This window comes from Taudactylus pleione, unplaced genomic scaffold, assembly GCF_031769625.1.
Source record: "Taudactylus pleione unplaced genomic scaffold, aTauple2 ptg000078l, whole genome shotgun sequence".
NCBI lineage: Eukaryota > Metazoa > Chordata > Amphibia > Anura > Myobatrachidae > Taudactylus > Taudactylus pleione.
In genome coordinates, this window is record NW_028284480.1 from 1,385,674 (window position 1) to 1,411,552 (window position 25,879).

General features: G+C 45.4%; 1 protein-coding gene across 1 annotated transcript in view; it reads left to right on the forward strand.

The window, feature by feature from the left end:
* KIAA1671 (KIAA1671 ortholog) overlaps positions 1-25,879 on the forward strand; it is a 216,504-nt gene that overhangs the window by 172,360 nt on the left and 18,265 nt on the right. The gene's annotated exons all lie outside the window — the stretch shown is intronic.

Genomic DNA, 25,879 nt, shown 5'->3' on the forward strand with positions numbered 1-25,879 from the left:
GAAAGAACTAAAAATATCTGTTTGCACGTGTCTTATGCTTGACATTGTTTTCATTTATATTTCAAGTGCAATGTGTACAAAGGTAAAGGAAGTAGAATAATAATTATTATTATAATGTTTATTAAGTATACCTTTTGTTAGCGTCAACATGAATCCTAGATAGCACTGTAGCAGGGCACATAACCCATTAACCTTTGTAAGTTGCTGCCAATGCAGCATAGCAATTTAGTCAGTTAGTAGGATGACATGTAAATAGGAGGACCTCTATTTACTAACCAGGTACACATGCAAACCAATATAGTATAGAGAACACAGGAAATACTGGTGATGTGATTACCATTATTTCCTATATGATCTAAACCTAAAAAGTCCCAAATGTTCTCTGCCACAGCATTCCTAAGCTGGGTACGCACTGGGTGATATATCGGGCGTTCAATCTGACGGGCGATAGAATGTGAGCATGTCGGTGGGTGTGTACCCCCAATATGTCTGTGAACGATGTTGTACACAGACATATTGCATCAGCTGTGCAGCACAGCAGATGGCGCATTTGCTGGTGTGTACGGGTGACCTGCCGTTTGCTCATACACATGCTGCAGGAACCCAGCATTGTCAGCTCAACTGCGCAGGAGATTTAAATGTCAGGCCCGATACATCAGTCCATCGACTGGTTAAGTGTATATTCACTTGCCCAATCATCAGATAGGTCAGTGGCCTATTGTGTACCCAGCACTAGAGTCAAAGCTTGTGTCTACATGTTCTAACATAAGCTGACATGTCTCTGGGATTCCTTAAAGATGCGTCAATCCTCCAATAAAAGATGCACATCTAGTATCACTGTAAACATTAGTCACAGAATAAAATAAGGTTCATATTTCATGGGTTGAATCACTTTCATGATTGTAGCTAACGGAACAATCATGAATATGCATTTTTATTTTAATGTATTTGTATTTATATTTTATGCATATAAAAGTAAATTCTATTAACTTCACTATGGTACCAATATCCCTTTCTGTTCTGAAAAAAAATATATTCAGTAATTGATTGGCTAGAGTAATCATTTGTGTTTTTCCTATCAAAATAAATATTTGGAATCCTGAAGTGTAATTTTGGTATTGACCACTGAAGTGAATGGGTTGAACAAGTAATTAGACCTGTGAGACAGACATTCATAGAAATGTGACATCACACAATGAGCAATTTCTGAATCTATGACTTTAAACTGAGCTGTAATTCTACTCAATGAAAGTACATTACCTTCTGCAAAGATGATTTGGGACTATTTCCACTTGTGAACTGTAGTCTAGAATATCCAAATCCAATACATTTTGTAATGGACAGAAAGTCACTGTTCTCCATTTACAGTCACTTCTGACTAAGGGCTTCCTCAATACATTTCTAAACAGAGCAGTGAAAAATACTTGCAAAAGAGGATAAGGATTCATTTATTGAAAAAAATTAAATTAAACTGTGAGGGTCACTGTAAAATTTTACAGTCTATTAAAAGGTTGGCAAACAGTTTCTTCTAGTTTGTGACGAGATACAGTCAGGTACATAAATATTGGGACATTGACAGAATTTTCATATTTTGGCCTCTGTTAACCACCACAATGGCTTTGAAATGAAACAAACAAGATGTACTTTAACTGCAGACTTTCAAATTTAATTTGAGGGTAATTACATCCAAATCAGGTGAATGGTGTAGGAATTACAACGGTTTCTATATGTGCCTCTCACTTTTTAAGGGGCAAAAAGTAATGGAACGCATAGACATCACCAGACGCTGGGTTTCATCCCTGGTGATGCTCTGCCAGGCCTCTACTGCAAATGTCTTCAGTTCCTGCTTGTTCTTGGGGCATTTTCCCTTCAGTTTTGTCTTCATCAAGTGAAATGCATGCTCAATCGGATTCAGGTCAGGGGATTGACTTGGCCATTGCATAACATTCCATTTTTTTAGCCTTAAAAAAACTCTTTGGTTGCTTATGCAGTATGTTTCGGGTCATTGTCCATCTGCACTGTGAAGCACCGTCCAATGAGTTCAGAAGCATTTGACTGAAGATGAGCATATTATATTGCCCGAAACACTTCAGAATTCATTCTGCTGCTTTTGTCAGCAGTCACATCATCAATAAATACAAGGGAACCAGTTCCATTGGCAGCCATACATGCCCACGCCATGACACTACCACCACCATGCTTCACTGATGAGGTGGTATGTTTTGGATCATGAGCAGTTCCTTTCCTTCTCCATACTCTTCTCTTCCCGTCACTCTGGTACAAGTTGATCTTTGTCTCATCTGTCCATAGGATGTTGTTCCCGAACTGTAATGGCTTTTTTAGATGTTGTTTGGCAAACTCTAATCTGGTCTTCCTGTTTTTGTGGCTCACCAATGGTTTACATCTTGTGGTGAACCCTCTATATACACTCTTGTGAAGTCTTCTCTTCATTGTTGACTTTGACACATATACACCTACCTCCTGGAGAGTGTTCTTGATTTGGCCAACTGTTGTGAAGGGGTTTTTCTTCAATAGGGAAATAATTCTTCTGTCATCCACCACAGTTGTTTTCCTTGGTCTTCTGGGTCTTTTGGTGTTGCTGAGCTCTCCGGTGCATTCTTTCTTTTTAAGAATGTTCCAAACAGTTGATTTGGTTACACCTAATGTTTATGCTATCTCTCTGATGGGTTTGTTTTGATTTTTCAGCCTAATGATGGCTTGCTTCACTGATAGTGACAGCTCTTTGGATCTCATATTGAGAGTCGACAGCAACTGATTCCAAATGCAAATGTCACACCTAGAATCAACTCCAGACCTTTTACCTGCTTAATTGATAATGAAATAACGAGGGAATAGCCCACACCTGTCCATGAAATGGCTTTTGAGTTGATAGTCCCATTACTTTTAGCCCCTTAAAAAGTGGGAGGCACATATAGAAACTGTTGTAATTCCTACACCGTTCACCTGATTTGGATGTAATAACCCTCAAATTAAATCTGAAAGTCTGCAGTTAAAGCACATCTTGTTTGTTTCATTTCAAAGCCATTGTGGTGGTTAACAGAGGCCAAAATATGAAAATTCTGTCAATGTCCCAATATTTATGCACCTGACTGTATCTCGTCACAAACTAGAAGAAACTATATGCCAACCTTTTAATAGACTGTAAAATTTTTACAGTGACCCTCACAGTTTCATTTTATTTTTTCAATAAATGAATCCTTATCCTCTTTTGCAAGTATTTTTCACTGCTCTGTTTAGAAATGTATTGAGGAAGCCCTTAGTCAGAAGTAACTGTAAATGGAGAACAGCGACTTTCTGTCCATTACAAAATGTTTTGAAGGACTGCACCAACCATTTTCAGACTTCAAAAAGTCTGTGGGGTCAACTAGGTGCTTAAAGTATCTGTATCCATCGGTAACATTTATGGACTGCAGTATTGTATAAGCATCCAAAAATAGAAAGGGTACATCAGTCTGGCGCAGCTAATCCCTGAATTCCCAGAAGGCAATTTTGTGACTGTGATCCGTAATTAGGAACACGGGGTGTGATACATGTGTGATGTTTCATCTGGCTTCTTATCAATAAAAACTCACGGGAGACAGACCAATGTTCAGTAGTGTCAGCCGATGTGTGATATATTAGTGCAGTACTAATGGTTTATAGCTAAAGGTTTTTTGTCACTTTTCTGATAAGACATTTTTTGTATGTGTGTATCCTTGCTTTAATGTACCAGTCTTGCACAACTTAGTACAACCAGGGGTGCTGATCACATGCTGTTTTAGTACGAGTGACCGCATCTACAGATGTGTCGTCCTACACCTAGCATCAATATGCCATGTGACGTTTGAGCTGCGTCGAGCAGTGTAGCATCTTTTTTTCTCATTTTTCGCGCCAGAAGGTTTCTTAGTCGCAGCGAGTTGCGACCAGACCACTTCACAAAACTGCACTGATTTAATTTGATATGTGACACTGTGTTTAGCTGAGTCTGAATCTGTACAATTGAACTTGTTGTGAAAAAAAAGGCAGCAGCCACTGCATTGTAGCACTTCCTCTACAGTTTCACACTCAGGGCCATATTCAATTAGTGTCGCATCGGCGAGAAAGTTCCGACTTCCCGACTTTTCGCCGTCTTCACCTGTTTTGGAGGCGCAAACTTTTCATGCTCGCTCCCGATTTACTCCGTATTCAATTGCCAAACAGGCTAAAATGGGACCCGGTGAATGTGAAACAGACAAAAAGTGCAGGATGAATTGGGAGAATCACTCTGTACCCCAGAAAAAGATGGGCTGATTTCGGGAATCATTATGGTAGTTTAGTATTAGCCCTAATTGAACTAGTTAGGGTACTTAAGTGGTGGTAATTGTTTGCTATTAGCGTCTTGGTAAAAGTGTGAAGAATGGCATAAAGCAGTATTTATTGGAGAAAATAAGTAGTTCCAACAAATTTGGGGTGCTTAAAAATGGGTACTAGCATATTTTTAGGTCTCTAAAGTGAAGTTTTAGAAAAAGTGAAATTCTTCCATCATACAAAGCACCTGCAATCCCCAAAACACTTGGCCCCTTCTTAGAGCACCCTCAGAAGCTTATTTTGATAGTTTTTGAAGTCCTCCCACTTTCTTAATTTTTGCCCCAAATTTCTAAGGCCTTTTTTTGGGGTGTTTTTGCCAATTTGTTTCTTTTTTGGGGGGTGAATTGTGCTTTGGGGGGTTGTACCAAGGGTTCTAAGTAGTTCCCAACATCTGCACCCCAAAATATAGGTTTAGCAATTTTTTCTCCTGCTATTCTGCGTGGAAAAAGTTTTTCCTATTTCAGTGCATTGGCTTTTCGCATAGGCAAAAACGGACTGGAATTGAATACGGAATACATTTTCAGGCTAAATTTTTGCTAGAAATTGGGCGAAACGGCTTTTCGCTCTAATGGAATACGGCCCTCAGTCGCACATGGATATGCAAGTTTTGCATATCAAAGTAATCAATGCGGTCGGTTTTGTCACCTGTTGCGACTAAGATGCAAATTTGAACGAAAAAAGACGCTCGTTGCAAGCTGAGTTGCACAGGGCCTGGCGTACAGAGAACGGCTGTTTGGCGCAGCTACAGCAATTGTGGAACATTTTATTTAACATCTAAAACTGGTAAACATTACTATTTGTGACATGTTCTGTAGGAGGGATCCCTGTGTGTCAGAGAGGAGTAGCTATAGAATATAGTAATATTTAAAAAATTAAATCTGCAAATGTTGAAAAAGAAGCCTGTTATTAATTTACATTGCTGTAAATGAGCGCTATAAGCAAGTGGAAAATGGATTAATGGTCACAGTAGGTAATATACTCATCTAAAGCCACTGAATAATCAGTTTATTTATTCTTTTCTTCCCCTCAGTAACCTAACTACAGTAATGCATATGAGACTGCAAATTCGTAAAATCTTTGTTTTATTTTAAGGTTCGTAATTCAGATAATTTGCATATGAATAAAGGCACCTGACCTCAGAAATTTGCATATGGATAAAGGCACCTGACCTCAGAACACTGCTGTATATCGCTACTTTTTGAAGCTGTATTACCACATGATCGTTAAATATTGTTAATGCGGGGCATACACTGCCATATAGACTGCCTGTCAGGCCTACAGACATTTTATCTGGCAGCCTGTCACCCTGCAGATACATTGCGGGCATACACTGTGAGATATCTCAGTGTATTGGCCCCGATATCTGCGCTCCTCCCCTGGTGAGGAGACATTTCCCCATTCCTTCTCTATGAAGGACCAGGGTAAATGTCTGTTGGCCGCGAATGGGCACACACTGCCCGATGCAGCCGACATATAGCTTGCAGAATATCGCATCGGACGGACATGCTGGACGATCCGGCATTCCCGACCAATGAACATTTTAGCATCAGTCAGCCGCACACACATTACAATTATAAGAAAGATCCGACCGATAATTATATGCATAGCATAACATGCGTCTTCCCTGCCCGAGGGCCAGGACCATGTTGCCATTTTTCCAGGATTTCTTTAGGTTCTGTAATGTAGAAATGCTAAAATATAAAAATTTTCCACTTCACAAAACTTGCATAGGGGGCTGTTGCATGAGCTGAAGAACCAAACAGTCGCATTTGTGCTGGCAGCTAGTGATTGGTCATACCACAGCCCCTGGTAGTAATCCAGCATTCATTTTTTAGTTTACAGTGATTAAAACTGAGTGAGGTAAGAGCTATAATGTGAACTTAGTATAATTGGTTGCAAAACTAAAATATTATTGAATAATTGTTTTGTCTAAACTATGAAATGTGCTGTTACTAAAATAATAATTTATATTTTGAGGATTGCTTCCCCTGTAAGTGCACTTATGCTGGGTACACAAATGCCATTGTGTACCGAGCCGCCAGGACAACGCAGTGGAATGATAAATCACATGTCCGTAAACACTGCGCAATGCATGTATACGATGGCGAGATTTGTCATTGCTTGCTGCATTTAGCAGCATGGGGTCATTCATCGCATCGTCCCATGTGCCTCTGCAGCACAGCAGATGGACAATGCGATGAACAACCTGCAGAAACACGCGATTGAGCGTACACACCATGCAATCCGCACAATACAGATGTGTCCTTACACATCTTTGCTGCAGTCATGCTAAAAAGAAAATCTCAGTGCGCCAGATCCCGTATTGCTCTTCTAGAGCCGGGCATCTTTTTTTTTTTTCTCTGAAAACGCGTCCAAGTCTCACTGCGATGCAACTAGGACGCTCCAGCAGACTGTGCTGATTAATCTGTGTGCGACTGAGTCTCTGAATCTGTATATAAAGTGCCTCAATGTAGCAGCCGCAGCTTTTTTCATTCCAAGTTCTGTTGTGCTACATATACAGACTCAGGTGCACTCAGCTATACAAGTGTCGCATATCAAATTAATCAGCACAGTTTGATGGTGCATCCTAATCACATCACATTGCAACTAAGGCTGGGTATACACCTAAACAACCAGCAATCGTGCCGATGTTCAGGGCGATTTGTCTTCACCCTGGACATTGCATGATTGCCGGTACACACTTTAAAGATTTAATGAAAGATGGAACAATAAGTGTTCCGTCCTTCGTTAACCAGCGATATCATGTGATTGACTGTGCAGCACAGCCAATTGCACAATATCGCATGCGACCGCCGGAACGTGCAAATCGGGCATACACACTCCACGATTTTCCCGATTTGTCGTTCCGATTTGGCTATATCTGTCAAATCAGGGCGATATCGTTTAGGTGTGTACCCACCCTTAGACGTTTTTTCGTCCAAAAAAAGCACGGAACCAGGCAGCTTACTCAAGCGCTGCGTGGCGTATTGACGCTAGATGTATTTGGACACATCCGTATATCAGTCCGATCCGAATGAACATTTTCACCTGCAATTGTAGAAATTAAGTTTTCGGGCCATTCATCAAAAGGGTAAAGCAGGAGATATCACAGGTATCTCCTGCTTACCAGAATGATTGCGGGAGCATTTGCCATTTTGGATCCTTCCGCCAGATGTCGGGGCTCTTGTGCGTATGTGTGATCTATAGGTCACGCATGCACACTTGTCTCACTGCTCAGCATTGAAAATATTCACTGCTCCGTAAGGATCAGTGAAAAAACACGGGGAGACAGCTGATTTTCGCATCATCTTTCTCGGCGTTGAGTTAGCCGCGCCTCCAAATCTGCCTCTCTCAGGTCTAGTTAGAATGCAGTCACCATGAATGAACAGAGACTACACTGGACTCTCCTAATGATAACCAGTCTCTTTCTTTTCCTCTGTTCCACTGTTCGTGCATGTGTTCTCACACAAAAAACAGTGGAAGGAGAGTGTTTTGGGTTTGATTTATTTCTGAGACACAGATTCCTCCTAACCCCTTCTTTCTCCTTATCACAGCATTACATTTTCCTTTCAGTATACAACAATCACACTCAGTAATGATTTCTAAACAGAAAAGTGCAAGTTACAGCTCTGTGCACACTGACAGGTTTTATACACCTGGGGCCCATGCTGAGTTGGAAGTAAAATGGGAGCAAGTTATTGAATAAAAATTTGCTTGGGAAATACTTGCAGGTAGACATGGCTTGCCTCTTCCCACCCCACTTGTCTGTGTGGTCAGAAGGATCGATGCGCCCAAGTTGTGTATGACTCTGCATATGTTAGTTGTTTGAGCATGCGCAGAGTGATATACATACTACTCAAACAGTGCACCGATGTGTATTATTTGTGTGTAACAGTAGTTTGATACAGCCATAGAAATCCATTGTTACTTCTATTGTGTAACAGAAACCTGTGTACAAACCGTTATACTTTCAATGCCCCCTAAAATTTTAGAAACATTTAGTGTTGCCATTGTCAGTGCTTCATTTGTTTCTTTGTAGATCTTATGATTAACTAAATGTCCAGTTATCTTAATTTAATAGTCTTTCCGAATCTTGTTTCTAGTTATGATGCTTACATGTTTAATGCATTATGCAGTTTCTCATGTACCCACAACATCCTGGGTTTGTATCGCCCTGTAAATGCTCTGCATTCCCTTCAGAGTAATGTATTTTTATAGGCTTGTATAGAAATGTATAGTAAATACAGAAGATGATAACATTGTTGTATACAGAAAAGTACAAAAGTGCATAAAAAAATGTTGTTACAAATACATAACTAGTACAGGGGATGAGTTGATTTGAGTCTGGAATATAGTTCTCCTTTAAAGTGACAGCGTTTGCCTTTTAAAAGGTATATAACACTAATATAAATGGATGTTTTAGTGTGACTGAGGTAACAAAGTGGATCATTTGAGTAGCTGCCACAGGCATAGCCCTGCTTAGTGCATGAAGTCACTCCATTGTGCTACAGAGTGTTTTTTTGTTGTACATGTCTGTCTTAATTATGTTATGGGGCCCAGCCATCAGCATTCATAAAAAAAGACTCTGTGTTTGTACCCGACTTAACGATTCACCAATCTACCAATATGCGCCCATACTGTACATTGCCGATATGTACCTGCGATTCGCAGATCATTTTCACCAAAGAATGTATCTGCTAATTGTGAAAGGCTGATAGGTTCCTGTGCACAATAGCAATCTGCAGCTCCTATTGGTTGGCGAAATCCAACATATTGGACATACTGATTTTGATCACCTTTTGTATGGAATTGGCGATCTGTGAACCATATACATTGCCGTTTTTTTTTATCCTCTGCAAAATACAGAATTGCCCTAATGATTGCTGATATATGGGCCCCATAAGTCTGCAGATTAATGTGTACAGTTGATCCTGAAGGTTGATGTGTTACGTACTGAACAGTACATTGAGGCTTGTTTAGTAATGGCACTGTTATTGTGATGCTAGAGAAACTGCATGCCTATAAATAGACCTGTGACACCCATACAGCAGGGAATAAGCACTCATGGGCTGATATGTGTGCTTCTATGCACTTAACTCACTGCTAAATCCAAATATTTACAGACACTGGATGACGCCTCTGATATCTACTTCCCTAGTAGGACAGAGATAAAGAGGAAGGAGTAATTTCCAAAAGGGAGCTGCTTATCTCATCATCCTTGTTTATAGGAACAGTCATGGCAGAATTCCTGTCAGATTCACAGGCTGGAAATACCACTTGTTCTGAGTACCTGCACATTGTGCATTGTGTGGAGTGGCCAGTGTCACAGAAGAGGAATACATACAACAAAATGATTTTCTTATCACTTAATTATACAAATAACATTTTATGCTTCGCGACACAGTCGCACTTTACTGCCAGTTATATTGATTTTTCTGGCCAGGGACCTCTAATGCAGGATACATTTGTGTCTTATTTTGCCTAATGTACAGTTTGTAGTAGAATTATGCCGAATAGCGTTTCATGAACAGCCATACTTGCTTCATTTTGTTTTGCCTTTATTTGCCAACCTTGATGATTAGGGACTTGAAGTTTTAAAAGTCTGAAATTATTATTATTTTTAAGAATTATTTATTTATGTAGCACTTTTCTCCAAAAGGACTCTGTTAGAGAAAAGAAAACCATATTGCAAAGGAGGTATCCATATTGGTGCATTACAAAAGGTTACATTGGGTGAATACAGAATAGGAGGTATAAACGTCAAGATAATTTAGGGGGCAATTCAATTGTTCAAACGGCAGCTATTTTATTAAGGCACCCGACGGAGCAATTCAATAGTTGCTCCATCTGAATGCAATAGCCGCCAGCACTGGCATTTCTGATTGCACCCTCAGGAGAGTGCGGGCAAAAATGTGTGCGAAACCTGTGGTTAGGGTGCTTTAACCTGGACTTTAGATGGGTTTAGCTGTTTTACACAGCTAAACCTGGTCTAATAAGGCATGAAGAGGGCAATAATCATCCCCGCCCATGCAACAATTGAATTGCCCCAAAATCCAAAATGCAGTATACAAATCTAAAAACCCAACACAGTATGAAAAGCGACATACAAAATAAGATCATGGTAAATAAAGGACCCACTGAATCATCAGTATCAGTCGGCACAGACTACGTGTCGACAATATGTAGACAGTCAAAATGTCGACATGTACATAATTTAGACATGAATATAATTAAGACATTCAATATATAGACAGTTTGTAATGATAGGGTCAAAATGTTGACAGTTAAAATGTAGACACAGTAAAAATTACGACATTTAAAATATAGACAAATTATAAGGTCGACACCAAAATGTCAACAAACATAATAAAATAAAACAGCCGCTTCTAAAAGCCAGCCTGTGGCTCAGATGCTGCTAAAAGCCGCTAGGCTAGGAGCAGCTAAATAATTACATTTCTACTTCAGAGTCCATAGGGTATCCACAGGATACCTTGGGGTATAGGTGTGACGTCAGTCATCGGGCACCATAGAGTTAAGCTTTCAGCCTCCCAGGATGCACTAGGGTCCCCCTCCTATACCCCGCCCCCGAGCCAAGGCACCTCAGTTTAGTTTGGTGCCCGGCCGGAGTCGGGTGCACCTGTTGGAGTGGGGGCTAAGAAGAGCCCCTGAAGTTTTCCTGCATGCAGCTGTGGCTGCACATCTGGATGTACAGCATGGACAGTCAGTCCTGACGTCCATGCTGTCTTCCCTACACCCCCGCTGGTACCAGAACGCCGGTACCGATCCGGGGATGCTGGTGAGCATCTGGGGTCACAGCTAGCGGTGACCCCAGATGTTCCGGACCATGGCGGAATCCAGGGGGACAGTAAGGTAAGCAGCGGGGTCCCGCGGTGGGTCCCCGCTGTTACATGGTCCAGAGTCCCCAGGCAGGAGGCTCCCTGGGGACTGGCTGCAGCGTGGAGCCAGGTATATAACCTGCGCTTCCACTACCCCCTGGGACAGAGGACCGCAGCAGAGCGGTAGCGCTGCGGCATCCTGGGGGTTAAATGCATGCCAGGGGAGCGCGCCTTCCCTGTCTCACAGCTGACACCTCCCCCGCTGCACACAGCCCTCTCTGCAACACGCCGACTGGCCCTGTGGCAGCGCTCCTCCCCCATGCCAGCCCCCTCTCTGCTCCTCGGCAGCCATCTTCCAGAACGCATGGTGAACGCTGCTGGAAGCCTGGACGGAGGCATCGTGGTCTGAGTCCCCCCGCATACCTCTCCTCCGCTGTGATCAGGTCTGTGTATGCAGCGCTGTGTCCTACCAGACTCTGTGTCTGTGTAGTTGATTTGTCAGCACTGGTTAGTGCAGGAATTGAATTTCTTTGCATTTGTATGTGACTGTGCTTGCGCCTCTGCCTGTATCTTCTATTCTGACTGTTAGCTTTATTACTGTCCCTGTTCTTTCTGCTAAGCCCTTGCGGTGCGGTGCTGCAGGGTGGTCTCTCGCCTTTTTCAAAAACAATTGGTGAGAGGGGTCACATACTTTGTACCATCATGTCTGAAAGTGATTTTCCTCTCCGGCTACAGTGTACTACGTGTAAAGTACCTTTAGCGGAGGGGGAGGGTAGCGCGGAGGGCCTCTGCCGGCAGTGTTTGTCTATGGCGCGGCCTATTACGGTTACAGCACCGGTACAGGAGCCGCCCTGGGCTTGTTTCGCTCAGGCGCTTACAACCTTAGTGGGCCAGTTAGCTCCGCAGCCCGCGTTTACGCAGATGGGTTTGTCCCAGCAATCAGTGGTGTCGTCACCCATGCAGGGTTTCCCAAGACAATTGGTGGTACCCCGCAGTCTCCCTATTTCCCCTCTCCCGGTTTCTCAGGAGCCGGCGTGGGTTAACTCCCTGACAAGTTCTGTACAGCACTTGTCGGATGTGTTGCAGGTGGAGGCTGTGATGCGGCCTCATAAACGGCTGGTGGCGTCTCTGTCGGCTCCTTATGAGGATGACGAAGGGACGTCTGATGATGGGGAGATTCTGGATCCTTACGATCAGGAACCACTCCATACTAAGGACGCTGACGCTAGGTCCAAGGTGTACATTCCTGGACTTATTCGCAGTCCGCACAGCCTTGGTGATTGAGGACGATGTTCCCCCAGCTGCTAAATCCAAGTATGCCTTTTTTAAGGATGTGAAGGGTGACGCCACAGTCTTTCCTCTTTCGGGTCAGTTAGTGGACCATTTAGAGGAGGCGTGGAAACAGCCTGGCAAGCGATACCAGCCGCAGAGGCGCCTGGCGGTGGCTTATCCGTTCGCGGATAATTATTTTGCTAAGTGGGAATCCCCTCCACAGGTGAATTCTCATGTGACACGTCTTGTCCGTAGTGCCACATTGCTGATGCCATCCATGTCCTCCCTTAAGGATGCTACGGACCGCAAGGTGGAGATCTGCCTGAAGTCCGCTTATTCCATTGCGGGGGGGGGCAGCGCGGCCGGCTATGGCCATTTGCTGGGTTGCCAGAGCGATGGAGCGCTGGGCGGATTCATTGGAGGCGTCCTTTGATTCCGACTGTCCGGCCGAACAGACGGAGTTGATTGGTAATCTCCGTGATTCGGCCACTTATATCAACGAGGCGGCCTTAGACATTAGTACCCTGGTGTCTCGAATTTCTTCGGCAGCGGTGGCTGCTCGTCGCACCTTGTGGTTGCGATCCTGGAAGGCGGATGCTGATTCCAAAAAGGGTTTGGAGGCGTTGCCCTTTAACGGAGAAGTTCTCTTCGGTCCAGATCTGAACAAGATTGTGGCCACACTGGCGGCAGCCAAATCGGCATGTCTCCCGTCGGCCGCTGTTCCTTCTGGTTCAGGACCATCGTCCTTTCGGTCTTATAGGGCCCAGGGCAGGCCCAAATCACAGTCCTTTCCCCGACAGGCTGGTCCCAAGAAATCGGCCAAGCCCCGGAAGCAGGCATGGAGTACCAGACGTCCGGCCCCTAAGCCTGATGACAAGCCTGCGGCCTGACGGTCCGGGCCTCCCTTTGGGGGATCCCAAAGTGGGAGGCCGCCTGCTGCAGTTCGCCCGGTGTTGGTCGGTCACCACGACAGACACTTGGGTTCTCGAGGTGGTCTCCCACGGGTAAGCCCTCTCTTTCCGGCACAGACCCCCGGCTCGATTTTTCACCACGGGTCTACCATCAGACCGGAACAAGGCCACGGAGCTGCGGAAGGTCTTGCACACTATGCTCCAGGCTGGAGTTATATTGCCTGTTCCATTCTCCCAGAGGGGCCAAGGTTTCTATTCAAATCTTTTTTTGGTGCAGAAACCCAATGGGTCGTATCATCCGATTCTCAACCTCAAAGCTCTCAACAAGTCTTTGCGGGTGCCGAAGTTTCGGATGGAGACCCTACGGTCCATCATTCTGGCGCTGGAACCTGGGGACTACATGGTGTCATTGGACATACAGGACGCTTACCTGCATGTCCCTATTCTTTTGCGCCATCAACAGTTCCTCAGGTTTGCAATCCGCAGCGACCACTTTCAGTTTCGGGCGTTACCTTTTGGCCTGGCGACAGCACCGCGTGTGTTCACCAAGGTGATGGCGGTCATGGCGGCTTCTCTGCGGCTGCAGGGAGTCTGCATGTTGCCGTACTTGGACGACCTTTTATTAGAGGCAGAATCTCCGGAGCTCCTTCTGCGCCACTTGGACCTGACCGTTGCGCTACTGCAACGGCACGGCTGGTTAATAAACTGGTAGAAGTCCACTCTAATCCCGTCTCGGCGGATTCTGCACCTTGGAGCCTTATTGGACTCGGGACAGCAAAGGATCTTTGTGACGGGGGAAAAGATCTCTGCTTTACAGTCGAGGGTGCGCAGTTGTCTGCACAGCCGCCGGGTGTCTCTACACTCGGCGATGAGGTTACTGGGCTCCATGGTGTCGGTGTTCGACATGGTGGAATATGCCCAGTTTCACTCCTGACCTCTGCAGCACCTGATCCTGTCCAAGTGGAACGGGCTGCCTCAGTCTCTAAAGTCCCAGACGATAGTGCTCACCCCGGAGGTTCGCCTGTCCCTTGCCTGGTGGTTGCAGACGACCCATCTCAGCAAGGGACGTCCGTTCTGGGTACCAAATTGGGTCCTGTTGACAACGGACGCCAGTCTTTGGGGCTGGGGAGCAGTTTCAGGTCCACACTTGTTCCAGGGCTGGTGGATGCCGACAGAAGCGGAGTTTCCAATAAATATCTTGGAACTCCGTGCGGTCTTCAATGCTCTCCAGCAGGCACATCGGTTTCTCCAGGGTCGCCCGATGCAGGTCCAGTCGGACAACGCTACCACCGTGGCCTACATAAACAGGCAAGGAGGAACCCGAAGTCGGGCGGCTCTCGTAGAGGTGTCTCGGATCCTGGTATGGGCGGAGCGCAATCTTCCGGCCATATCAGCTGTCTTCATCCCGGGAGTGCTAAATTGGGAGGCGGACTTTCTAAGTCGCCAGGACGTTCATCCGGGGGAATGGTCCCTGCACCCGGAAGTTTTTCAACTGCTGGTGGACAAGTGGGGTCTTCCAGAGATCGACCTCATGGCGTCCCGGCACAACAACAAGTTGCCGGTGTACGGGTCTCGCACAAGAGACGAAGAGGCGTTTCTGGTGGATGCTCTGTACGTCCGGTGGACGTTCCGGTTCGCATACCTGTTTCCTCCGGTTTCCCTTCTTCCACGGGTAATCCGGAAATTCAAACAGGAAGGAGGGACGCTCCTGTTGATAGCTCCCGCGTGGCCCAGACGGCACTGGTTCTCAGACCTTCAGGGTCTGTCCGTGGACAGTCCTCTGCGGTTGCCGCTACGACCGGACCTTCTGTTGCAGGGTCCTTGTCTTCACCCGGACCTGACTCTGCTGTCTTTGACGGCGTGGCTGTTGAGACAGCCATGTTGAGGTCCAGGGGGTTTTCCAGCTCTGTAGTGCGTACCATGTTACGAGCTCGGAAACAGTCTTCTGCGAGGATATACCATCGCGTGTGGCATACGTTCTTCCAGTGGTGTCGACCGAGAGGTTATGCACCGCAGCAGTTTCGTCTGTCTAGGATACTCGCCTTCCTACAAGCGGGACTAGATCATGGGCTTCGCCTTGCTTCTTTGAAGGTACAGGTTTCGGCCCTGTCTGGTTTCACCGTAGGATTGCTACAATCCCGGATGTGTGCACCTTTATGCAAGGTGTTCTCCGCATTCAGCCGCCCTTTGTTCCACCTGTGGCGCCTTGGGATTTGGCTGTGGTCCTGAGGGCTCTCCAGGGACCGCCGTTTGAACCACTGGGCTCAGTGGATCTTCAATGGCTAACAGCTAAGACTGTTTTCCTTCTGGCCATAGCTTCGGCCAGACGTGTTTCTGTTTTAGGGGCTCTTTCTTATAGACCCCCTTTCTTGATTTTTCATGGGAACAGGGCAGTGCTCCGCACTCGGCCTGAATTTCTTCCCAAAGTTGTTTCCCAGTTTCATGTTAACGAGGAAATAGTTGTTTCGGCCTTTAACTCACCTGGTCTTTCAGTGGGTGAGGCCACTTTGGATGTTGTGCGGGCCTTAATGACTTATGTTGACCGCACTTCTTTGTTTAGGAAGTCGGACGCCTTGTTTGTCCTCTATGGCTTCCGTAAAAAGGGTTGGCCTGCTTCAAAGCAAACTTTGGCAGCCTGGATCCGTATGGCGATTTCTGGAGCTTATCTTCATGAAGGCCTGCCGGTTCCTTCTTCTGTGAAGGCTCATTCCACTAGGTATGTGGGTCCTTCATGGGCAGCTTGACATGGTGCCTCTGCAGTCCAGATCTGCAAGGCTGCTACGTGGTCCTCTGTCCATACCTTCGTGAGGTATTACAGGTTTGACACCTTCGCCTCTCAGGATGCTTCCTTCGGGCGGCGGATTCTCCTTTCAGCACAGGAGCGTCCCCACCCTTAAAGGATACTGCTTTGGGACATCCCCAAGGTATCCTGTGGATACCCTATGGACCCTGAAGTAGAAAATATGAGAGATGGTAAGAACTTACCTTTGTTATCTCTATTTCTACGAAGTCCATAGGGTTCCACAGGACTCCCGCCCTGTCGCACCTGTGCTGCAGATGGACTTTGGTCTGGTCACCGGTTTTTTCCGTCTCCCTCTGGTGAGAGTGTGATTCTTGTGTGTATCCAGATCTTCTTTCTCTCTCTTCCTTCTCCTCCTCCGGCCTATGGCTTCGTAACTAACTGAGGTGCCTTGGCTCGGGGGCGGGCTATAGGAGGGGGACCCTAGTGCATCCTGGGAGGCTGAAAGCTTAACTCTATGATGCCCGATGACTGACGTCACACCTATACCCCAAGGTATCCTGTGGAACTCTATGGACTTCGTAGAAATAGAGATAACAAAGGTAAGTTCTTACCATATCTCATATTTTTAGAAAAACAAAATGCATGGGGCCTCTCCCTAATCCATAACCACCCCTGGACATCTCAGACTGGGCTGGTAATGGAGAATCACACCTGGCTGAATCAGCCGGGGGATAACACTATAGCAAAGAGACACTCAGCATGGGGTCCTCCTTCCATAACTATAACCAGCCCCAAACTGGTCAGCCGAGGACTGGATTCTCATCAAAATTTGTGACCCCCCCCCCCCCCCAAAAAAAAACAAAAAGGGATCCCCTTCCTGAGGGATAATTAGCAGTGCTCTTCCTCTTTCCCTGGTGGCAATGGGTGCCGGGTCAATGGTAATTACATAAGGGCCTGCTGGTGCCTGTAGTCCACCTGTAAAGAAAATATTAATCAAAAGACAAGACATGGACATAAAGTATTGTAGTACATTATTGAAAAAACACTCTCCCACACATCCCTCATTTTCCAGTTTAATACTTACAAAATGCCTGCCATATAAATGTCCTCTTACCTCTCCACGTGCCCCTTACAGGGCCATATTAAGGGGAAGGGGGCGACAGGGGTAGTCGTCCAGGGGGTCCCAGAAACACAGAGGGGCCCCCACAACTAGCGCAACCGGTGAGGGGGGGGGTGTTCTGAGTACTTTAAATAAAATAAAAAAATCCTGACGGGCAAAGTCAATACAGCAAGCCCCATCCCCATATTACCCACAAATCACGGGGCCTAATGATGTGAGGTGCCCGTCCCCATTACCAACCTGCAGTATAAAATGGTTAAGTGCATGTGTTGTGTACTGGTCTATTGTGTATGTATGTGTTTTTGTATATATACTGTATGTGTTATTGTGTGCATACTGTGGTTGTGTTAGTTTGTATATATGTGTATGTATGTATTAATTTTAGTTTGTGTATGTATATGTGTTATTGTGTATGTATGTGTTTGTGTGTACACTGAATATGTGTGTGTTAGTGTGTATGTAATATACAGGTATACGTTTGCTACATTGATGTGTGTGCATGTTTAACATATATGTATTAGAACACCCCAGAAAATCCTGCATTTGCCCGTTCCCACATAGGGTAGATGTGACCCTGCTGAAGCTCTGTGTGGCTTGTTGGGGGGGCCCCCCACAACTTAGTTGCCCCAGGGCCCCAAAAGCCTTAATCCGAGCCTGTCCCTTTATAATTCATATCGCCCTCCCCACCACAACATTCTATAGTATCAGCATCCTCTACCCTGAATTATTCAAATATGTGTTTATTATGTTATACACAAATGATTTTATTATTTTAGTCTTACTTTTACGGATTTCTAAGTTCTTACTGTTCACTGTCCTGTTCTCCAACTAAATATGTCTCCTCCTTGTGAAAGCAGCAGAAGGTCTTCTCATCACGCTAGGGGCGTCCAGCACTCTGGCAGCTGCTCGGCTTGCCCCCAGCCTCTCCCAGCAATAAATGGACACACAGCTTGAGCAGCAGTGATAGTGTCCCCCAACATCCCAACCGCCGGCGGGTTGGTCAGTGGATAGTTCCCAAAATCTGGACCATTGGAAGGTATGCTAAAAGTGGAAGCCTATTTATGGTCTGATCTGACTATAAATAGGCTCCACTCTAAAATAAAGAAATTAACTGCAAATTTAACATACCTCCTAAAAGTCCCGCTTTTATGGATTGTCCTGTTGTCCCAACTGCGGGCTAGGTTGTGGGAGTTGGGCCAAGCACGTCACACAGTAAGGGGGGAGCCGGGGGATAGCCCAGCATCTTTGGGGGTGCTGGGCACACCCCAGCGTAATGAAAACAGGGACATGCTGTGAGGCTATGACCCTTCAAGCCAGTCACTATTTTATAAAAGCAAAGGTTGGGAGGTATGAATTGACTGTTGATGGGTTAAACTCTGTACTCTTCTTTGGATATTCTGCTTATAGGTAGTGATCAGTTCATTTTTGGTTTTAGGTGGATAAACTCTTTACTTGCTATTCTTCTATTGTAGACATTCATCATTTTAGTGCAGTTGAATCACCCTAGGGGCAAGAATTTCTAATAGCCTGGGAATATCTGCTTTTCCCATATGAACTATCCATGAACTGTACTTCAGTGTAATCCCCACCGTAGCCCCAAAGTGTGTAATGTATATATTCTATTTGTTTTCTTAGTGGATCTAGCATACCATGTTTCATTGTGTGTATCCTTTCTTTGAATACAGTTCTGGATAAATGAGCACGAACCTCAAAATATTCAAAGTTCTGCTTAATTAATTGTACTTAGCATATATTATACTTTTATGCTGACATATTTCTATGTTGTTCTATCTCAGAGGCTATGAAGCAACTAGGGTGTTGTCTGCTGTTTGGCTGTGAGCTATCATATATCTGGATCTGACAACCCCCAGTGGGGCGTTGTACTCTGCCCTGCATGATGTCATCCACATCTCATTGCCCCAAGTTATAATATTATATAAAAATGATCACACCTCATTTAGTTTGACAGGTTCTGGTGGGAAATTAAGGTATTTTAGGTGGAGAAAGCAAAACAGTGGAACTACACTAAATGAGAGGCTCTGCAATGCAGCCTTACCATCACACTACAAGAAGCCAAGATTAAATGTTCTATAACAAGAATATATTTACACTAGTCAAATACAGATGGATAACTAAAAATATCAGGTTGGAGACAAGTTGGCACTGTATAATAAATATATATATATATATATATATATATAAATATTTGATTTACACATATTTGTGCTCCATTTTTTTGTTGTTACAATACTTGCATGTACTATTTTTTTTTTTTTTCAAAATGCTAAATGTAAGAGTACCTTTACAAGCAAGCTACTAGCATTAACTTCCTCTATTAAGAGGTCTATTGCTGTGGCCAAAAAGATTAGACTAACATCAGGTATAACATCTGCCAAGCCAAATTAAAATGCAAATGTATTTGCATTTTCACAAAATACCATTAGTTTACTTATACTGAAGGGCATGGCAAAGAAAATGTACCCCAAATGGCAAAAAAAAGCAAATGAGTAGTATTATTATTTATTCACCACTAATAAATACTTTGTGGTTCTTGCTGTGGCATCAGTACACCTTTTCAAAACTGCAAAAGTAAGATCATACACAGGTTTTTATAATACAGTCTGCACTTAAAAGTAAATTGACTAGTTTAATCTTTTTTTATTATTATTTTACCCCCACTCCACCTCCAGCGTTATATATGGTTTCATTTTATCCCTCCTTGCACCTTGATCCCCGGCGCATGCACAGCATTCTGGGGCACGATTATGGCAGTGATGTCAGTGGTCACAGACCGCCACATCACTGCCTTGGGGTTCGGGTAGTCAGAGGATATTCGTTCTCCTCTTCTACAATTGGGGCACAGAGCAGGGTGGCGCATTCGTATGTGATGCGACTTTACCAGCTGAAGAACGGCTGGCTCCAGTCACATCATATTCAACGTCGCCAGGTAAGTAGTCAAATGGAGTACATTTTTTTTTTTTGTTATATGTAAAATGGAAAGGAACATACAATATATATGGGGGGTATGTATCTACTAGCATTATATATAATGGCAAACTGGTATATACTGCACTCCTGTGACAGCCACCCTGGTTCATTGTGCAGGATCATCAAGAAATAGAGTGCTCAGTGCTAAGGTGGCATGGGCACATCCTGTTATAAACTCCCTGTAGAAGCTTTGTGCTGAGGAGGGCATGACTGCACCATCTTGCAGATGTGGTTACACCTCGCTTGCATTCCCCATGCTCCCCAGTAATGCTTGAGTACTTTTTACCTGCCCCACCTCCCTCTCCTGGGTCGTGGATTTGTGATCCTGCCGTTTAAATGCTGAGTTTAATAATTTTATTACCAGCAGAACAACAAATGGATTTCTGTTAATAAACTCTGACAATGCTGTACACATTGTGGGATGGTCCCCCTTCTCACCTTTATACCTTCTAGCCCTGCACATTTTCTAGGCCTTATTTTTGTAGAAGGGAAGACCTATGGAGCAACCTGAAGGGTTAGGGTAAAGTATTCTAAAAGAAACCGCAACACCAAGTGGTTTTTTCGTGTAATTTCGCCTGAAAATGCGTCTTAGATGCAATGCAACAAAACAGCTTCTCAAGACTGCATTGATGAATTTGATTTGCAACACTTGTCTCTCTGTGTGCGACTGAGTCTGAATCTGTATACGAGGAGCTAAAATGCAACGTCCACATATCAAATTGATCAGTGCAGTTTTGTAATGCGGTTTGTTGCATCAGTTTGCAACTAAGACCTGTTTCCATCCGATAAAGGCTCTTACCTCAAGCCGAGTCTCGTGGAACCTGGCGTGTCAAGAACAGAGATGTGCAGTCAGGGTAGGCAGAGCCTCCACTGTCATACGCCTGAGATTTTATATAAAGATGATTAGAATAATACAAAGAAGATATTTATAACTTACAAACATCTTCTTTGTTTATTGTAATCATTTTTATAGTTAACACTCACCAGCTTTTGAAGCTCCCTGGGACTGCAGGGAGACTAGAGATGAGGCATCAACAGCTCAGCCTCACTTCTGTATAGTCAAACACTGCTTTCAGAGCTCGGGGTGGGGCCACCACAATGGGCAGTTGGCTGCACAAAAAGAGAGCTAATAGAGGCATGCCTCTGAGTATGAGGGTGCGTGCCTTAAGCACTGATGGACAACTTGGATGCGTCATGTGACCAGGAAACACTATCCGCAGCAGCAAGAGAAGACACAGTGATGAAGGCAGAGAGAATCAATGGACACTGAAGCTTAGTGTAGTGAGGGGAGAGTTACAGTGTGTAGGGTGTGAGACAGGCTCCCCGCACTCAGACCCATGTGTGCCTCCCCAGCCATTGACCTCACTGCACGTCATTGATCAGGGAGGACTGGCATGACTGAAGCAATAGTGTATGAAGACACCTCTATCTACTAAATGTATGCCCAGTAGTCATTTTGAGCACCTTGTTACTTTACAGTAGGGGTCCCCAACCCCTTTTTTATTTTGGCAAGTACCAAATTAAACACTTTGTGATTAGGTGAAGTACCACTTTGCAGAAGGTATGAATTTACCCCCCTCATGGATGTCAATTCATGTGCCCGCACCCTCCATTGTCTGTATGTCCATTCAAGTGCTCTTTCTCTCCCCTCCCCCTCAACTGTATGTGCTCTCATCTGTACGTGCTCTCTTCCCCTCCCCATCCTCATCTATATGTGCCCTCTCCCCTCCCTCTTTTGTATGTGCTCTCTTCCCTCCCTCATTTGTATGTGCTCTCTCCCCCTTCTCTCCCGCAATGGTATGTGCTCTCTCCTCTCCCTCAATGGTATGTGTTCTCTACTCCCTCAACTGTATGTGCTCTCTCCCCCTCCCCTCTCTCGACTGTATGTGCTCTCCCCCTCCCCTCTCTCGACTGTATGTGCTCTCACCCTCCCCTCTCTCAACTGTATGTGCTCTCTTCCCCTCCCCATCCTCATGTGTATGTGCTCTCTCTCCCCCTCCCCATCCTCATGTGTATGTGCTCTCTCTCCCCCTCCCCATCCTCATGTGTATGTGCTCTCTCTCCCTCTCCCCTCTCATGTGTATGTGCTCTCTCCCTCTCCCCTCTATCAACTGTATGTGCTCTCTCCCCCTCCCTCATCTCTGAGTGCTCTACCTCCCCCAACTGTATGTACTTTCTCCCCCTCCCCTCCCTCAACTGTATGTTCTCTCCCTTCCCCCTCCCTCATTTGTATATGCTCTCCTCCCTCGTGGGTATGTGCTATCTCCCCCCAACTCTCCCTCATGTGTATGTGCTCTCTCACCCTCCCCTCCCTCATCTGTATGGGTTCTTTCCCTCTCCTTCCTTATCTGTATGTGCTCTCTCTCCCCCTCCCCTCTCTCATCTGTATGTGCTCCCTCCCCTTCCTCGTGGTATGTTCTCTCCCCCTCCCTTCTCTATGTATACTCTCCCTCATCTGTATGTGCTCTCTCCCCCTCCCTTACCTGTATGAGTTCTCTTCCCCTCTCCTCCCTCTTCTATATGTATTCTCTTATCTGTATGTGCTCTCTTCACCTCCCTCATGTGTATGTGCTCTCTCCCCCTCCCCTCTCTCATGTGTATGTGCTCTCTCTCCCTCCCCTCTCTCATGTGTATGTGCTCTCTCCCCCTCCCCTCTCTCATGTGTATGTGCTCTCATGTGTATGTGCTCTCTCCCCCTCCCCTCTCTCATGTGTATGTGCTCTCTCCCCCTCCCCTCTCTCATGTGTATGTGCTCTCCCTCCCCTCCCTCATGTGTATGTGCTCTCTCCCCCTCCCCTCTCTCATGTGTATGTGCTCTCTCCCCCTCCCCTCTCTCGTGTATGAGCTCTCTCCCCCTCTCCTCCCTCACGAGTATGTGTTCTCTTCCCCTCCCCTCTCTCATGTGTATGTGCTCTCTCCCCCTCCCCTCTCTCATGTGTATGTGCTCTCTCCCCCTCTCCTCCCTCACGAGTATGTGTTCTCTTCCCCTCCCCTCTAGGGATGGCCATCAAACATCAATGGTTAACCACCAATGGGCGTTAGGTTTGCCATTGATGACGGTGATCCAATGGTTCAATGCCATCGTTGGCACTGAGCCAATATGTTTTTTTTTTATCCCCCCTCCATGTGCCGGGACACAGAGCTTAGCTCCGCTCCAGATATGACCAGCGAAGCCCCACCCCCATTTCCTTATTGACCCGCTGCCTGGCCAGTTTAAAACAGGGATGACCATCGGTGGATGAAATTATCGATGGTTCACAACTTATGGTTTCATACCATCAATGTCATCCACCAATGGTATCAATTTATCGATATCATGATCCATTCATTTGTTTCAGCCTCCACCCCAGTAGTCCACTTACCATCTTCATGTTCACTACTCTCGTCTGTGTCTGCATTCTGCAGCATGGAATCAGCTCCAGTCTCTGCCCAGAGGCTGACAACACGCACTCCTTCCAAAGAGCTACAGGCGCAGCCACACCAGCGCGTCACTGACCGTTATGTCACCTGTGATGTCATTACTGCAACGTTGCCTGTTAGCGCCACGAGATCTGGGTTGTGGCACTGTATGCTGCATAGGTGGTATTCGAGCTTGAGTACCACCTAGTCATGCTATCCGGTGGTACGCGTACCACCAGTTGAGAACTCCTGCTTCACAGCATTGCGCTATGATGCTACTTTCCTCATTATGACCTGAATCAGACTTGGGAGCAAATAAAAAATGAGGAAAACGGGACTGATTTCCTCCTGGAACAAAGCCTGTGGCAATTCCATGTGTGAGTAAAAAATTATATTTTGGATGGATACTCGCTGATTTCCCAACTCTTATGCTAGGAACACACCTGTACAATATAATTTACAATCAGACCAACTTTTTGATTTTCTCAGTGATGAAACAAGCTTTAGAACATCAGATTTCTAGTGTACGCACTAATGATTTATTGCCCAGATCCAAACCATTCTGTCCTAAAGCTTGTCACAAAGTTTATATTTTTAAATGAACTATGGGCCTGATTCAGAGGCGCTCGCAAAAAGCGAGCGCTCGCTCTGAATCAGGGCGGGTGCTGGTTTTTTTTTTGTTGCGGCCTCATGGCCGCTCGCATAGCTGTGGGTGACCACTCCCAGCTATTGCGAGCGGCCAGGATGATGGTCGCGATAGTCAAGACCATCGCGACCATCGGGCTTGCGGCGAGACCCTTGTGGTAGGGTCTCGTGGCCGCAACCCCCAGAGAGCTTCTGGCTCTAATAGAGCCGGAAGCTCTCCCACTGACATCACTGGTGATGTCAGTGGGGCCGCCCACAAACGGCAGGCGTTCGCTTGGGAACGCCTCCGTTTGTGAAGCCACGCCTACAAAACGGGACGAGCTGTCGATCAAAATCGACAGCCGCCCCTTTTGTAGTGAGTCCCGGAGCGAGTGCTTTTTGCGCTCGCTCCGGGGCTCGCGCACGCGCAGTGCGCACGCCACGCGTCTGTACTGGGCCACCATCGACCCGCTTGCGAGCGGGTCTGAATCAAGCCCAATAAGCAGAATGTCGGACAGATGATCAGAATTGTATACACACAAGATTTGCACAATATTGGCTCGTTTCAACAAATGTCAAGCAGCAGGTCAAATCCCATAATCTTATCCAGCTGTGTATGGTACTATAATCGGCCCTGGGAGCTGCGTGTACACGATGATTATCTGACCAAGCAGCCAAAAATCAGCTGAATCAGGCTCTTTCTATTTGATCTTAATTAGAACTTTTAGCACACCTTATCCCCGACCTTATTGCTAAGTACCCATTGTACTATATCTTTCACCAAGTCTAATGTGTACAGATGTGCCCACATACATCTATCCACCGTGCGCTACAAGTCGCGCCACATAACGCGGGAGCTCAGTGTGACTCGGTAGCACAGAGTGTCTTTTTGTGCGTCTGTTACCTTCAAATGCATCTTATTTGCACAATGCTACGAATAGATAGCACCAGCAGCTTCTGCTGATTGATGTGATAGGCAGCATGCCTATGTTATGTGAGCGAGTGTATCTGAATGTGAAATGCTACGTTACGGTGTCAGCGGCTGTAACACTGTAACGTAGTGTTTAGCATGCAGATATACCTGCAGTCACATACAGAGAATATAGGCATGCTGCATATCACATCAATCAGCGGAAGCTGCTTGTGCTATCTATTCGTAGCATTAAGAATAAAATGCCTTTGAAGGCAAAAAGACAGTCGAAAAGATGCTCGGCGCTACTGAGTCACGCCACGGCATGGCGCAACTAGAAGGGCTGTTTAACGCACCTTGAGGCTAGATGTATGTGGACCCATCTGTATGTATGTTATGATGGTGTACAGTATAATGATATTTAAGCTGCCTACTATGCATGACAACCATAGTATTTGTAGAGCTTGGGTGCCCTCTTCTGTCTACTGATTTGTAAAGTGCTTTGCATTGTGTTTATGCAAACCAAAAAAAGGACCATACCCTGGATTCTCTATTTACGTGGTAAATGGTCACATGGTTGGCAAGTGAATAGGAAGTAATTTTATATTGAAAACATTTTTTTTATTACTTTTCATGTTGCTATTTCAATGCAGCATTTCTTAGCAGACAGTTTATTTTTGTCCATAATTATTACTTTACCATTGCTGCTGTAAAATGTTATAATTGGTA